The sequence below is a fragment of the Triticum aestivum genome, chromosome 7D (assembly GCF_018294505.1).
Source record: "Triticum aestivum cultivar Chinese Spring chromosome 7D, IWGSC CS RefSeq v2.1, whole genome shotgun sequence".
In the NCBI taxonomy this organism is placed as follows: Eukaryota; Viridiplantae; Streptophyta; class Magnoliopsida; order Poales; family Poaceae; genus Triticum; species Triticum aestivum.
In genome coordinates, this window is record NC_057814.1 from 382,489,646 (window position 1) to 382,506,684 (window position 17,039).

General features: G+C 44.7%; 1 long non-coding RNA gene across 1 annotated transcript; it reads left to right on the forward strand.

Moving 5' to 3' along the window:
- Positions 1 to 2,273: 2,273 nt before the first annotated feature.
- LOC123167229 (uncharacterized) lies at positions 2,274 to 3,638 on the forward strand. The gene is made up of 3 exons (XR_006483865.1): positions 2,274 to 2,508; positions 2,589 to 2,791; positions 3,571 to 3,638. It is a non-coding gene; the product is annotated as an uncharacterized lncRNA (long non-coding RNA).
- Positions 3,639 to 17,039: the final 13,401 nt, after the last annotated feature.

Here is a 17,039-nt window from a genome sequence, read left to right on the forward strand (position 1 = left end):
AAGTATTCTTGATGACCCCCATGAGAGAATCGATTTTGTTTAGTATTGGTGTAAGAACTATCAACTATGAAGGTCCAGTAATTGGAAGACCACTCTTTTGACAGAGGATTCAAACTTTCAAAGGAGTGTAGTTCTTTTACTTGAAGGATGTCATCGATGGAGCAGCATTCTTGAAGTCCGGTGACTCTTATTCTAGCTAAAAAATTTAAATAATACATTTTTAATTAATTTTCAGAAATAATACACGGTTTTGATATTTTCCAAAAATAATACGGCCTCGTCTTCCTGGAGGACGACTGGACCTAATCGTCCTCCAGGAAGATGATTAAGCTCTAGTCGTCCTCCAGGAAGATGATTAGCTCCAGTCTTCCTCCAAGAAGATGATTAGCTCCAGTCGTCCTCCAGGAAGATGATTAGCTCCAGTCGTCCTCCAGGAAGATGATTAGCTCCAGTCGTCCTCCAGGAAGATGATTAGTGGGAAGAACTCCTCAGGTTGAATGTTAGGTGGAAGAAGCAAGAACATAGGAGTGCAACTTTCCTAAGGACTGCCCAAGAGCATACTTATTTATGGACTGAGGAAAGCGAAAACGAAGACAATATCTTCATGCCGAGCAGCAAGGCCAAGACACCTGCATCGTCGAAGGGCAAGAGTGAATCATCGTCGAAGGGCAACAGTGCCTCATCATCGAAGGGCAAGAGTGCCTCGTCGTCGAAGGGCAAGAGTGTTGCATCGGCGGAGGATGACGATGATGTCTTCATGTAGTTTGTATGTTGTATTATCTAAGCTAAGTCGTACCGTTTAATTTTGATGTACTTGTATCTTAATTATCTGTAAAAGTGTTGTGTTATCTAAGTTAAGTCATACCGTTTAATTTCGATGCACGTGGAGGTGGTGGAGGCGGCGTAGGCCACATATACCTGTGGGGTGCCCGAACATTACGGGGAGGAAGCTCAGACCATTCCTGGTCATACTGTGTTTCCTGTGTGAGAGGTGGTGCCGGAGTCGAATACATGTCCACCCACTCGTTGTGCTGCGACAACTGATCAACTTCCTGGAGGACGACTGGAACTAATCATCTTCCTAGTGGACGACTGGAACTAATCATCTTCTTGGAGGACGACTGGAGTTAATCATCTTTCTGGAGGACGACTGGAGCTAATCATCTTGCTGGAGGATGATTAGGTCCAGTCGTCCTCCAGTAAGACGAGGCCGTATTATTTTCGAAAAATATCAAAACCGTGTATTATTCCTGAAAATTAATAAAAAAAATGTATTAATTTTTAAAAAATTAGCCTTATTCTAAGTCTGGTAGCACACCAGACTCTCGGATGGACAATGGATATACAAGGAGAACCCTGACCCTAACCTTTTCTTTCTAGCCTCTTCGAATCTCGAGGACGAGATTCATTTTAAGGGTGGTAGATTTGTAACATCCCAAAGTTCTAAATTTTGGAATGTTAATTATTTAAATAGGATTAATTAAAACTTGCTTGTGTTGCTTGTTGTTAGTAAATTTTGGCTAGGAATTTAAAGTTTTGGAGTTTAATGAATATTCAAATGAGAGGGAATAAAATGACTTCCCGAATATTCCTTTTGATCTTATTTTGAACTTTGAGAATATTCAAATTGTTTCAACTTGGAGGTGAGAGAGGATCACATGACTTCCTGAAAAGAAAGATGAACAATTGAATATTCTCTCATTTGGGTTTTGAGTATTTAAAACAACTCTAACTCAAATTAAAACATATGAGAAAAGGTAATATGACTCCTTCAATATAAAAGAGTTGGAAATGCTTTAAATATTATTTGCATTTTTTCTTCGGAGTTAAAAAATATTTCGTGGAACATTATGTAAGTGTCAAGTAAATGTTTATAAAAATATATATTATGTGTATTGTATATTAATTTTTCCCTCTGAAAGGAAATGCTCACTATTTTCTATATTAGTGTATACCCTTTTGTGAGTGTTCTGGTATTTTGTAGAAAATGTTTTGGATCATTTTTCGAGCCAAAATCGTTTCTATAAATAAAACAGAATAGGAAATACCTATACCTATTCCTAAACCTAACCCGCAGCCCATCTGCCTATCCCTTGCCCGCGCGCGAGCAGCGTGCAGCGCAGCTAGCCCAACAGCAACCGCAGCAGCTGGCCCAACAGGCCGAAGCCAGCGCAACCCAGTCCGCAGCCGTGCACGCGCACGCACGCGTCAGTGTGACGTCAGCATCGCCTCACCTGTCTGCCTCTCTACTTCTCCTCTCTCTATGATGCGCGGACCCCACTCATCTTCTCCTACCTCTAACCAGTCTCCTGCTCGCGTACGCAACCCGCGCGCCTGATCTCCCTGATCCCTCCCTGATCTGGTCCATCTCGAACCGCCACGAGACCTCCTCGACCACCTCTTCCGATTTCTGCACCAAGCACTCGGTTTCCCGTTCAAGATCGAGCACACGGACCTCACAAAAACTCCGCCGACCGAGCTTCCTTCCATGGCCAAACCCCGGCAACTGTAAGCCACCCCTGCCTCTGTGGTCGTCCGAGGGATCTCCTTGATGCGCCGCCTCTCCCTGACCATCTCCCCCTTAGCAGATGCTCGAATTCAAGCACCCAAGGTCGCCCGATCTCACCGGAGCGCCATCCATCGTCGTTTCACTTCTCTGCAGGACCAGGATGCCCCAGAGCAGTCCGGCGACGTGTGAGATCACACCCTGCCACGCCTAATCTCCCCGACTTCCCTAAGTCACAGAACCACCGGAGACGCCTTTCACCACCGCCATCTTCCCCTGCTTCCGGTGAGCACGCACGTGCAACCCCCCCCCTTCGGCCAATCCTAGAGCGACACGTGGCCACATCTACAGTAGCCGCGGCAGCTCAAACTCTGTTTTTGACAGATTTTTCAATCCAATTTCGTTTAGCTATATCTGGTGATCCGTATATCCAAATCGAGTGATTCTTTTTCCTGCATGATCAAAATGACCTCTACTATCCTATAGTGTAAATATTTCAATTGTTCAAGCTTTTCAAATTTGAGTGAGTCGAATTTGAATTCAAATCTTCATATGGTGATATCTTGCAGACCGTAGCACATTTTCAATCGATTCCTTTTTGCCCGTGAAACACTAGTACCAATACTTGCTGATCGCATCCTATATACCCAATATTCGCATAATTCTTGACCTGTTTTGAATTTAAATTCAATTCAAACTTCATTCACTATAATTTGAGTTGTAGTGCTCCTATTCAATTCATTCTTTTTGCAAATGAACACCTATGTCATATACCTTCTGTTCAACAACATGTTTGTTGTTTTCCATATAATTCTGAGCCTATTCCATATGGTCTCAAATATAATCCTATATATAAATCCTTCCATATCAGTTGACTCTTTTGAGTTCATTCCTTCACCTGTCACCTTATATTACCGTTAGACCCTATGTTATACTTTAAACCTATATTATATATATTAAGCCTATATATATTGATGTTTCCCAACCTTGCCATAATTGTTTTGTTGTTCTTTGGTTCTTATTCATGACATGGTTATTGATTTGGATTTTTTCCTTAATGGTAGATTGCCCGAAGCGTGAGGAGTAGAAATATCAGGATTGTGAGTGCGAAGAACTTCATCAAATGTACCAGGCAAGTTACACCTTGATCATACCCCAACCTATTATTTTTCTATGCATGTAGTTATATGTTTATATCACATCACTATATTATGCATGTGTAGGAAGATCATGGTAGTATGTTATTGCTACTAAGTTTCAACTTAGTATGGCCTTATTGTAGACCGTGGTAGTGTATTCTTGCTATGATATGTAGACGGAGATTGGTTCGTGTATTCATCGAGTTTATGTGAGGACTATATATAATATAACTTGAGTAAAAACATAATATATAATTCACTTCTGGACGGACAGGGTTGCATCATGGTTTATCGTTCCTTTTCTAAGGATGTGGACCATGGCTAAGTGCGCCCGAATGGTATTGCTGGGTGGTTTCAAGAACATCATGGTTTATACCCTTTGAATGTAAGTCGGTACCGTCCAGGCTCAAAAAGATCAAACAGACTTAGTGACTAGTAGCTTCCATGTATAGCCACTGGCTAATATGGGCTCTGGCTTAGTTGATCAGTTGTGGGGACCTTACCCGGATGTGCCAGCAAATGTAGTTATGATAGTTGGGATGGGCCTCCTGTGGGACTAGGCGACTGCTTCTGAAAGACTGTGTCTCAATCCTCGGGTTGAGTCCAGTGGGTAAAGTGTACAGACCTCTGTAGAGTGTATAAACTAATCATGATTAGCCGTGTCCCCGGTTATGGACAAATTTGAACCACTATGCCATTACAGTTGTTGGATGATCTTGACAGATGATACAATTACTAAAACTTGATGGGAAACTTAATAATGGGTATAGGCTGGTATTGGGTTGCCCAATTCAACCATATGTATTTAACTGTGGCAAGACATAATTGAAATTTGACTACAATACTATGTAGTTATCAGGGAAAAACTAGCTTTCTGCAAAACAGCCACTACATTATCCTCTTGATATACCTTGCATATAGATGTAGGCATGTTATATCATTCCTTGTGTGACTTGCCAATACATTCAAAGTATTGACCCTTCGTGGCTGCAACGTTTCATGTTGCAGATTTTATACGACGAGTGAGTGATACGATGTAGGGTTATGATGTCTATACTCGACATTTGCCTGTGGTGTTGATGGATTTCATGGAGATTTATTTGCTTTTCTGCTGTATTTTTGTTATGAAGCTAGCCTTGAGCTACACAGGTATGTAATGTGTAAATTCTGGATCTACGATGTAATATTATGACATGTGGTTTATTCTTGATATTACATCGTGTACTGTGTGTGCTAGCTATTGATCCAGGGACTAGCATAGTGAGCACAGAGACATCGAATCTTATCAGGTTCGGGTCGTTACACCTTTCAACCCCTTCGAGCTAACCTACATTGCAATGGCTCCATACCTAAGTCCTTTCACAAGGGCATCTGCCATGACAAAACCATGACACTTAAAGAGCATTCGAGTTCTATACCTCTCGGCAGGGGCTTGACCCTGGGGTTCCTCTCCGGGACCTCATCGGACGCCACAGACCCCTTATCGGAGTCCGAGCTGTCATCAAGCAGGATCAGCTAGGGCTTGTGTTGCTTCTTTAGGGCATGAGGGGGCTGCTCTTCCTTGGCCTCATCCGACGCCACCCTCTTCTTCGAACGGGAGGAGCCGCTCTCCTCCTTGTCCTCTTCTTGTTCCCCCTCTTGGGTGGAGGGGGCAGGGTCTCTCTGGACTTGCTGCCCGGAGGCTTCCTTGTGTGGAGACCTTTCCTGGCCTCTGGTACCTCCTTCTTCGTCCCCCTCTTCTCTAGCGCCTTGTACAGCGCCACGATCAGCATCTCCTCTAGCAGAGCCAACTAGGGGTCTTCGGGCAACGGGGCCGGACTGTCGATTTTCTTGGCCTTCTCGAGCCAGCCCCGTGGGAGTAAGAAAGAGGGGATTAGATCTCCTGAAAAAAATAATATCCGAGCATAGAATGAATAAAAAATTTGCTACCTCCTTTGGGGGTGTGCGGTGTCGAGACCGATGTCCTCCTTCTTGGCCGGCCATGCCTTATGAGGTTTGAACAACACCTTCCACAACTTGTTGTGGGTGGTGCCATAGAAGTACCGTATGGTGGCCGGGTCCATGAGCTTGTAAGACCACATTGGTGTGGCCCTTTGTTGGAAAGGGAGGAGGCGGTGGCAGAGCATCACCTGAACCACGTTGGTAAGCTGGGGGCCCGCCTTTATCATGTTGGAGACGCGCTTCTGCAGCGCCTCCACATCCGCAGTAGACCCCCAGTCAAGACATTTCTTGGTCTAAGAGGTTAGCCTCGTCGGGGGTCCGGATCTGAATTCGGGAGCCGCCGTCCAGGCCGCGTCCCGTGGTTCTGTGATATAGAACGACCCTTTCTGCCAAATTTTGACAATTTCAATGAATGTGCCCTCCGGCCAGGCGACCCGGGCAAGCTTGCTGATCATCGCCCCGCCGCAGTCCGCCTGTTTGCCGTCAACTATCTTCGGCTTGACGTTGAAGACCTTTAGCCACAAGCCTAAGTGTGGTCAGACTCACAAGAAGGCCTCGCAGATGACGATGAAGGCCGAGATGTGGAGGAAGGAGTTCGGGGCTAGGACGTGGAAATCCAGCCCGTAGAAGAACATCAACCCCTTGACGAAGGGGTGGAGCGGGAAGCCCAATCCCCGGATGAAGTGGGGGACGAACACCACCCTCTCGCCCCGTCGAGGCATAGGGATGACCTGACCCTCCTCTAGGGCCCGATGAGCGACTATGGCCATGAGGTAACGAGCGCGCTTCAAGTCCTCAATGTCATCATTGGTGACGATGGAGGTCTCCCACTTGCCTCCGGCGCCGGATCCGGCCATGGCTGGATCTAGGGGACAGCTGGAGGGAAGCACTTGAGGAGAAAGGATTTGGGGGTGCTAGAGCTCTGCTGATGAGGGGAAACGGTGGCAGGAGGAAGGAGAAGGCGTGCCCAAATAAATGGTGGCCGCTCCTCTTTTATAAACCGCTATGAATCCCAATAGTCCTTTAACTGTGCCACGGGCCTTGCCACTTCCCGATATTATTGCGACGTTATGCGTGAATGGAGGAATTGAAATCATTGATCATATCCCTTGAAAAATGGGCACGGTATCCACCTCGATAGGACATGCCCATAGAGGTGCTGCCTTGAACCACGAATCGAGCTTTTGCAACGGTTTGATATATGTGACCGGGTGTGACCCTTCGCCGAAAAGTTGTCAGACGAAGGTACTATTAACACTTGGGTGGTCAGGCCTTCGAGTCTAAGTAATATCTGCAGTTCGGGTTCCGAACACTGCCTCGTTAGTACATGGCCGAATTCTAGCATAACAGCTTTGGGAAGAAGATGGATCCGAACACAGAGAAGGAGAGGAACTCACCCCGCAAGCTGGAAGCATTGGGTATATCAGGATCTCAATGCACCATGAAGCACCGACGTTGGAGGCAAGTTCGGGGGCTACTGAGGGAGTCCTATATTAGGGGGTCTTCGGCATGCCGGCCTATCTCTTAGGGTCGGACTGTTGGGCCGTGTTGCTAATGCTTGGTGGCCGAACATATGTGGAGACCCCGTATCCGGACAGGAGACTTTTTGGTGCCTTGGTGTGTCCTCCATGTCAAGATGAGAAGAATCGGCATGTTTATCCTTTCCTTGTAACCGACCATGTGTAACCGTAGCACCTTTGGTGTCTATAGAAACCAGATGGTTTAGTCCGTAGAGAGGACAACAACCATCATCCTACTAGTTTAGGGTTTAGTTCACCTGATCTCGTGGTAGATCGACTCTGTAATCATCATATACACAAGCAGTATAATCACGCAGGACGTAGGGTTTTACCTCTTAGAGAGGGCCCGAATCTAGGTAAACATCGTTTCCCTAGTCCCTTGTTCCCCATTGATCCAAGATCCACAACTCGGGACCCCCTACCCGAGATCCGCCGGTTTTGACACCGATAGTAGTCACTTTCATATAACTAGTGGGAATTTTTCATTATAGAACTGGGCTTGTATATTCCAATGATGGGCTTCCTAAAATGCCCGAGGTCTTCTAGAGCAAGCAAGTTGGATGCACACCCACTTAGTTTTACTTCTGAACTTTCATACACTGAAAGTGCGTTATATCGAGTAGAGGCGGGGGGGGGGGGGTGAATAGGCGATTTTTATGAATTCTTCACTGAGGAATTTGCGGGTGAGGAAATTCCTTAGCGAAGAACTACTTGCAGCGGAATAAGTACTCAAAACTAAACATAGCAGAACACAAGCATGGTCATCATGATGAAATGAAGACAAGCACAGAGTACAGAAAGCGTAAACATAGAATAACACAGGATGAAGACAAATAGATTGAAGAAATTGAACTGAGGAAATTGAGAAAGTCTTCAGTCAAAGTCTTCAAACACAGATATGAACAAGCGCACAACACAGTTATGAGGAAATGAAAGAGTTGAGGAAATAGAACCAGTAGGCTTGGTGAAGACAATGATTTGGTAGACCAGTTCCAACTGTTGTCTCACTTGTACATCTGGTTGGAGTGGCTAGGTATTTAAACCTGAGGACACACAGTCCCGGACACACTGTCCTCACCGTATTCTCCTTGAGCTAAGGTCACACAGACCTCGCCCAATCACTCGTGGTAAGTCTTCAGGTGACTTCCGAACCTTCACAAACTCGGTCACTCGGCGATCCACAATTCCTCTTGGATGCTCTAGACCATGACGCCTAACCGTCTGGAAGAAGCACAGTCTTCAAAGGTAACAAGCATCGGATCCACGCAAGATCAATCTCTTCAGTGATGCTCAATCACTTTGGGTTTGTAGGTGTTTGGGTTTGGGTTTTCCTCACTCGATGATTTTCGCTCAAAGTCCTCGGAGGATGGGATGCTCTCAAATGACAAGTGTCAGTTTCTCTCGGAGCAGCCAACCAGCTAGTGGTTGTAGGGGGCGGCTATTTATAGCCTAGGGAGCAGCCCGACATGATAAGACATAAATGCCCTTCAATGATATGACCGTTAGGTGGGTAGATATTTTGGGACAGCTGGCACAAGGCACAACAACGGTCGGAAATTTGAGTATCAAATTCCTCAGGGCTATCATGTTCCTCACTGTGTAGGCAATCCGCACTGGCGAATTCCTAACTCCTCAGTCAGAACAAATTCCTCAGAGACCAGAAGAACTTCGTCTCTGTCACTGAAGAATATGACTGAACTGTATGAGATTTCCAATGGCTTCACTCGAAGGGATTGGTAGGTGTAGGATTTTGAGTTGAGCATCACATGGAAATTTTTCCTTAGTATTTCCTCGACCCCCTTTAACAGTACGGTGTTTCCTATGACTCAAGAAAGAGAAAATGAAACTACGAAAACAAAAGTCTTCACGCTTCATGTTCCTCGAATGAATACCAAGTCTTCAAGGTCACACCAATTTCTTCACTTTCAAAGTCTTCAGAAAGTCTTCAGAAATCCAAAGTCTTCAGTCGAAGAACTTCATTTTTAGGGGTCGACTTTCTCTGTAAATATCAAACTCCTCATAGACTTATAGACCTGTGTACACTCATAAACACATTAGTCCCTTAACCTATAAGTCTTCAATACACCAAAATCACTAAGGGGCACTAGATGCACTTACAATCTCCCCCTTTTTGGTGATTGATGACAATATAGGTTAAGTTTTCAACGGGGATAAACATATGAAGTGTAAATACTGATATTGAGGAATTTGATTGCAAGATATAGAAGAACTCCCCCTGAAGATGTGCATAGTGAGGAATTTGCTTTTGAAGCAATGCACACTTGAAGAGTTGAATCATGGAGATCTCCCCCTATATCTTGTAATTCATACACGCATTTGACATATATATGAAGAATTTGAAATGCATGATGAAATATGGTGACTGATGTAATTCAGCATGCGTGCATAAACATTAATGAGGAATAAGCATGCAGAAAAACTACAGCAAAAGTATCAGGTCACCATAGAGTTTAAGTTTACAACTCGATCCAGCAAAGTCATCAGAAGAACGAGAGTTGTAACTTAAGAAAAAAACGCCCATATAAGATAGACCCGCTTGAAGACTAACTCAAATTTCTCCCCCTTTGTCATCGAATGACCAAAAGGATCGAAAATGAGGACTAACGCCTCTGAAGAATATCAAGTTGATGAAGGAGCGCCAGCGTTGTTGGGGTCGTTTGTTGATGTAGGGCCTGCCGCAGTGTCGTCCAAGTCTTCATGCTCATCGGTGTCGCGCGATGAAGAATAGGAGCTGGCCACCAAGGAAGGAACCTTGACCTTCTTGTATTTCTTCGGTGGAGGTGCAGACCAGTCAAAGTCTTCCTTGAGACCCATGTTCTTCAGATCTTGTTCACGATATACATGTGACAGAATAGCCCAGGTGCGACCGAAGACTTCATGGAGGTAGTAATGGTTTTTCTTCACTGCATTATGTGTAGCAGTCATGTTGTGAAGAATTGAACCAAACTGACGCTTAACCCATTTATGGTTTCGATCCACCTTCTGGTGAAGACTTAGCAGAAGCTCACGGTCAGTCATCACACGAGGAGCAGTGGCTTGAGGATTTGGCTTGGAGCATGGGCAGCAGAATCATGAGTGGCAGAGTCATCATTGGTGGAATAAGATGCAGCTTTGCGAAACTAACCATCCAATGGATGAATGCCTTCATCAATAACAGCTGGTGCCTTGCCCTTTTCATCAGCTGAGGAATAGGTCCGCTTGAGGACTTCAATCAGGGGCAAGTAGCTGAAGTGATTCTGAAAATCAGCCTTGTAGTTGAGTGAAGACCTTGTCCTGAGGAATCTCATAATCCAAGGTGCATAAGGCTTCAGCTCAAACGGAGAAAGTGCAACATTTGCCAGAGTCCTCATGAAGAAATCATGATAGTTGACAGGTATGCCATGAATGATGTTGAATACCAGATTCTTCATGATGCCAACAATTTCCTCATTAGATGAGTTGTGGCCTTTGATTGGACTCATAGTCTTCGTCAGAATGCGATAGACTGTCCTTGGTACATATTGCAATTCCTTCACGAGGAATTTTGTCCTTGAGGCTTGACCAGGTTTCAATGGCTTCATCAGCACTTGCATATAGTGATCTGTAAGCTCAGGCTCTTGGTACATGCAACGAGCTCCTTCAGGTGGAGGACTGATGGGCAGGGCATGAAGTAATTCAGAGGCCGATGCTTTGTAGTGAGTGTTTTCGGTCATCCAGTCCAAAACCCAGGAGTTCACATTGTCAGCATCTCCTGTGATGTGCAGTGTTGCGTAGAATTGAAGAATGAGCTCTTCATTCCAATCAACCATGTCTGTGCAAAAGTTGAGGAGGCCTGTGTCATGAAGCACACTGAGGACAAGTGTGAAGCATGGCAGTGATTCCATGTCCACATGAGGAATATTCTCATGGTCGAAGACTTTGTCCTTGTTGAAGAGCAGTGAAGAATAGAAGTTGGCCTGGCTGGCGGTCCAAAAGCGCTTCCTTCTAAGACGAGCAGAATCATTGGGATTGTAGTCAGTGAAGAACACGTGCTCGCCGAAGAAATCATCAGCCTTGAATTTCTGCTTCTTTGAGAATGGATCCTTTGGTTTGGGCTGAGGAGTATCAATCAATTGCATTATTACCTCAGGAATCGCAATCTCAGGCTCCACAGGCTGAGGAATTTCAGCTTCTTCTTCAGTGATAGCCTAGGTCTTCAATTCATCATTTACATTTTCTTCAGCACTAGTGGCTGGAATTTCTTCATGGACAGACGGTGTGGCATGTGGTTCATCAGATCCCATTTGAACTGTAGTTACTGGGGACTGAGGAATCTGTTGCAACGGTGTGAACAGTGGAGAGTTGGGGTGCCGACTTTCCCAAAAGTCATCATTCAGCACAGGTGTGGTACAGCCAGTGTCCACATCCTCATCTTCCATTTCTTCGACGCCGGCCTCTTCAGCAGTAAACTGAGGCATAGGCGAGGAAACAACTGGAGTTGAAGGGATTGCATCCACTTCAATTTCTTCATCCAACTGCTCTGACGAAGCAGCAGAAGGATTTTCTTCATCGGATTCGCTAGGAATCACATATTCTTCATCATAAGTAACAAGGTCCTTTGATGGCATGGTTGAGATAGGAACAGCATCAATGGGGTTTTTGCAAACGAGCTGGTCAAAGACTTCATCTTCTTCTGAGCTGAAGAATCTGATGAAGTTGATGCCTTCCTTTTCTTCACTGCTGCACGCTCTGCAGCTTCTTCACATCTGAAGCAGATGGAAGGATCGGAGTTGGGGTAGGCGCAGGAGGACCAGAGGAATTTGGTTGAGTTTCTTCAGGCACAACTAATGCAGTTGCCCGACCTCTTCATTTTCTTCAGGCGCACCACTAGTGGATGCCCTGGCAATTTCATCAACGGCTGGAATGTAGTCATCAGCCCTGGAACTCACATTTTCTTCAGCAGCCTGAATGTCATCAGCGGTGCTGGCATGTTCTTCAGTCGGTTGAGCAGATGCTTCAGCCTGAGGAATTTCTGGTTGCGATGGAGCTGCAACATTTGGAGTGAACTTTTCTGTCAACTTCACAAAACGGACTTTGGCTCGAAGCCAGTCAGCACGGTATACGTCAAATTCATCATTGAGTTTCTTGATCTCAGATTGAATATTGACAAGTTCTTCAGTTGTCATAGAGACAACGTGTTTCTTCAGAAAACGCTCCTTCTTGTACTGCGCTTTCTTGATCTGCCTGGCCTTTTCAAATTTCCATTTCTCTTCTTGTATGAAAGCAGGTAGCATATGACTTTGGCCAGGAGTCAACTTGAAATCAGGCATAGGAGTGTTTGGGTCCTTGTGCCAGAGATCAATGTAGTCGAGGATCAACTTTGGATCCAAAAGCAGAGGCACATTTGTGCCCTTGGCTCTAGCGGCCCTGACCTGCCTGTCTCTGATGATTTCGGCAAGTTCCTGATCATCAGCTTCGTCTTCATCAGACGACACTTGGAAGGCGACCTGCTTCTTGTGAGGACTTGGGCGAGAACCTCGTCCAGCAGTGGCCTTTGTCTTCAGCAGAGAGGGGCCAGTTGAAGAATTCGGTGCAGCTAAGGAACTAGCAGAAGCTCCTGAGGCAATAGAGATGCATGTAGTCCTTTGGCACGTGGCAAGATGCACAGGTGTAGAGGATTTGGTCGGAGCAGCTGAGGACTTGAGCGGAGGAGCTGAGGATTTTGGAGGAGCAGGAGCAACGTGAGGAATTGGTTGTGAGGGCTTTGAGGATTCTGGCCGTGAGGGCATAGCTGAGGAACTCGGCTGTGAGGGCATTGAAGAAGAAGCACTTGGCTTGTGAGCAGGCTTCTTTGACATGGCCTTCTTCGGTTTTACAGAGGCCTCAGCAGCAGCAGCAGCAGAGTCTTTGTTGAATTTCCTCACTCTTCTCTGGCTTGTCTAGCCAATTTGGCCTGGCGCTTGGCCCATTCATCAGGATAATCCTCACCGCGCTTGAGACCAGTGGGATCTGCTTCTTGGCCAGGTGCCAATGGAGGTCTTGGGCATGGAGGATTGAGTGCGAATTTCTTCATGTATTTGGGAGTAACATATCTACACTCCCTCCATTCTCTTGCCCATCTCCTTTCTATCCTCTGTATGCGCACCTTGCGCTGATTTTTGTCCTCCTTACCAAACTTGGCCTCATCAGGAGTGCAATAGTCTTTGTATATGTCATCAGGGATCTCAAAGGCAGTATTGATTTCAGGCCTCTTTCCTCCTTTCTGTGGCTTCTTTCCATCAGCCATTTTCTTCAGATGAGGAATTTGAACAATGGAATTCTCTGAAGAAGTATGCAACTTTTCTTCGAGGAACGCTGCAAATGAGTTAAGTTGATGAGAACCTAGTGATTCAGCAGCGGACATGAGTACCTGTGAACAGAGTATAGTTGCGAGGAATTTGGAGAGGTCATATGCGTTCTCAGAAGGTTTTGTAAAAAGAACAAGTTTGAGGAACTTGACCAGATGAGTCTTGAAGAATTTCACTAAGCGTTCTTTGTCTTAGGTTCCAGAGTTATATAGATAGAGAATCCACACAATTGAGGAATCTTGAAGAAAAATGCAGCTTAGAGAAATGAATCAAAACAGATGACATGTGAGGTGTTTTGTGTGTGAGGATTTGAAGATAAGAACACCTTTGAAGATTTTGTAGAAATGATTTGAATCAAAGAGGGCAGTAAAAGTAACTTTTAATTACCCTGGACAAAGAACACGACGAACTGGGATGTGGAGATGTGAAGTTCGTCAGTGCAGATCTTCCACGCCCTAACTCAGCATAGGAAGACAACTACGGCGGCGGCGGAGTGAAGAAATCCGCAGCCGGCGCGAGTACGACGGCGACGAGGTCGAGGCAGTGAAGCTCTTCCTCACCGACGACAATGAAGTAGCGGCGGTGCTAGGGTTTGAGAAGCTCGAGCTAGAGAGAGGTCGAGAGGAGTAAAAGAGAAGTGAGGAAGGGGAGGGGTATTTATAGCCACGGTGAAAAACTGTTCGCCCGAAGAATTTGGACGAACGTGCCCCTGACCCTTCTCATTCGCTTGACATGTGTCACCCACGTACTGAGAAGTGGAGATCGTGGGTGAATAGATAAGTATTTCATGGGATGCGGAACGGTTTGAGCGGCAAAGCCGAAAATTTGGATAAGATAAGTTAAAAGTTCCGTTCGCAAATTCTTCAGCTGACAAGGACACAGTGAAGATTTTGAACGAGTTTCAAATAGAATGCACATGAAGAATTTGTGAATAGAATGGGTTGAGTTTAGCATAGAGGGGGAAGGGTCCGATCACATTCACTTAGCAGAAAAACCAACTTGAAGAATTAGCCATAAGTGAATGCTGTAGAGGACATAAACTCATATATATATATATATATATATATATATATATATATATATATATATATATATATATATATATATAGCCAATGAAGAAAAACGACGGAAAAGGTTAAGACAATGCAAAGTTGAAGAAAATGAACAACTGAGGAATTTCAAAACTGAGGAAAAACTCAAATTGAAGATTTTCAACTTTGGTGGTGGCGTGACCCACCGTATAAGAATGATGATTTCAGACACCGTGTACAATTGTCGTAGGGCTCTGAGAATCAAATTCTTCGTTAATTTATTCACACTTAGATTGTTAGTCTTCATTGATTGAAGAAAAACGTTTCTTCATGTGTTGCACATCTAAGTCATCAATTTTGCATAAGTGTTAGGATGAGTGTCCTTTTCAAAGAACATTCGAAGATTCTAAGATATTCAGCTCACACCGCAACTTGCTAAATCTCTTCTCATCCAAGGGCTTTCGGAAGATATCGGCTAGCTGTTCTTCAGTCTTCACATGCTCAATAGGAATGTCGCCCTTCAACACATGATCACGAAGAAAATGATGACGAATCTGAATGTGCTTTGTCTTCGAGTGCTGAACTGGGTTGTGAGCAATCTTGATGGCACTCTCATTGTCACAGAAGAGAGGCACATTCTTCATGTTGACGCCATAGTCCTTGAGAGTTTGCTTCATCCACAACAATTGTGCACAGCAAGAACCAGCAGCAATGTACTCAGCTTCAGCAGTAGACAGTGATACGCAGTTCTGTTTCTTCGAGGACCAACAGACCAAAGATCGTCTGAGGAAATGGCATGTGCCAGATGTTGACTTGCGGTCCACACGATCACCAGCATAGTCAGAGTCAGAATATCCAATGATATCAAAATCTGAGCCCTTGGGGTACCATAATCCAAGTGTTGGTGTGTGAGCAAGATATCGAAGAATATGCTTCACAACCTTATGGTGTGATTCCTTCGATGTAGCTTGAATCGGGCACACATGCAAACACTAAGCATAATATCTGGCCTAGATGCACATAAGTACAATAAAGAACCAATAATGGAGCGGTATACCTTTGGATCAAAGTCAATACCATTTTCATCAGTGCATAGATGGCCATTTGTGGGCATTGGAATTTTGACGCCTTTGCAATCTTGCATGCCGAATTTCCTCAGTACATCCTTGAGGTATTTCTCCTAAGATATGAATATGCCATTGCACTGTTGACGAATTTGAAGACCTAAGAAGAATTTCAATTCTCCCATCATAGACATTTGATATTCTTCACTCATCATATAGGCAAATTCATCACTATAACACTGGTCAGTACAACCAAAGATAATATCACCAACATATATTTGGCACACAAACAGTTCACCATCATAAGATTTAGTGACAAGAGTAGGGTCGAGTGAACCGGGTTTGAAGCCTTTCTTCATGAGGAATTCCTTCAAAGTATCATACCACGCCCGAGGGGCCTGCTTGAGGCCATAGAGGGCCTTATTGAGTCTGAAGACTTTGTCAGGATTCTTTGGATCTTCAAAACCTGGGGGTTGAGCAACATATACTTCTTCCTCAAGCTTACCATTGAGGAATGCACTTTTCACGTCAATTTGATATAAAGTGATATCATGATGGTTAGCATAAGCAAGTAATATGCGAATAGCCTCAAGTCTAGCAACAGGTGCAAAAGTTTCATCGAAATCAATTCCTTCAACCTGTGTGTAGCCTTGAGCTACTAGCCGTGCCTTATTCCTCACCACAAGGCCATTTTCATCTTGCTTGTTGCGGTAGATCCACTTTGTGACAATGATATTGTGCTTGCGAGGATCTGGACGTTTGACCAGTTCCCAGACATTGTTGAGCTCGAATTGATGTAATTCTTCTTGCATAGCTTGAATCCACTCAGGCTCCATAAATGCTTCATCTACCTTAGTGGGCTCTGTAATAGAGACAAAAGCATAGAGCTCACAAAAGCTAGATAAATGTGAAGCTCTTGAGAGTGTGAGAGGACCTGGTGCTTCAATGTCATCGATGATCTTTTCAACTTGCACTTCTTTTGCAACGCGAGGATGAACTGGTTGTCGTCGAGGAATTTGATCAGCATTTTCTTCAGCACCATTTTCTTCAGCATTTTCTTCAGGTGCATTAGCTCGACACTCTTCACGTTCTGGAATGAATTCTTCGGCAGATTCCTCGGTCGGAATGGCATCCTCAGTAGCCTTGAACTTGATAGTTTCCTCAGGTGCTGGTTCATCTATCACAGAAGGTAGGTGCTCTCTTTGCGAGCCATTAGTTTCATCGAACCGCACATCTATAGTTTCAACAACCTTGTGAAGAACGTTGTTGAAGACTCTGTAGGTGTGCGAGTCCTTTCCGTAACCAAGCATGAAACCTTCATGTGCTTTCGGTGCAAATTTAGAGTTGTGATGAGGATCTCTAATCCAGCATTTAGCACCGAAGACTTTGAAATAACTCACATTGGGTTTCTTGTCAGTGAGGAGTTCATAGGCAGTCTTCTTGAAGAATTTGTGAAGATATACTCTGTTGATGATGTGTCACGCAGTATCAATTGCATCAATCCAGAAACGA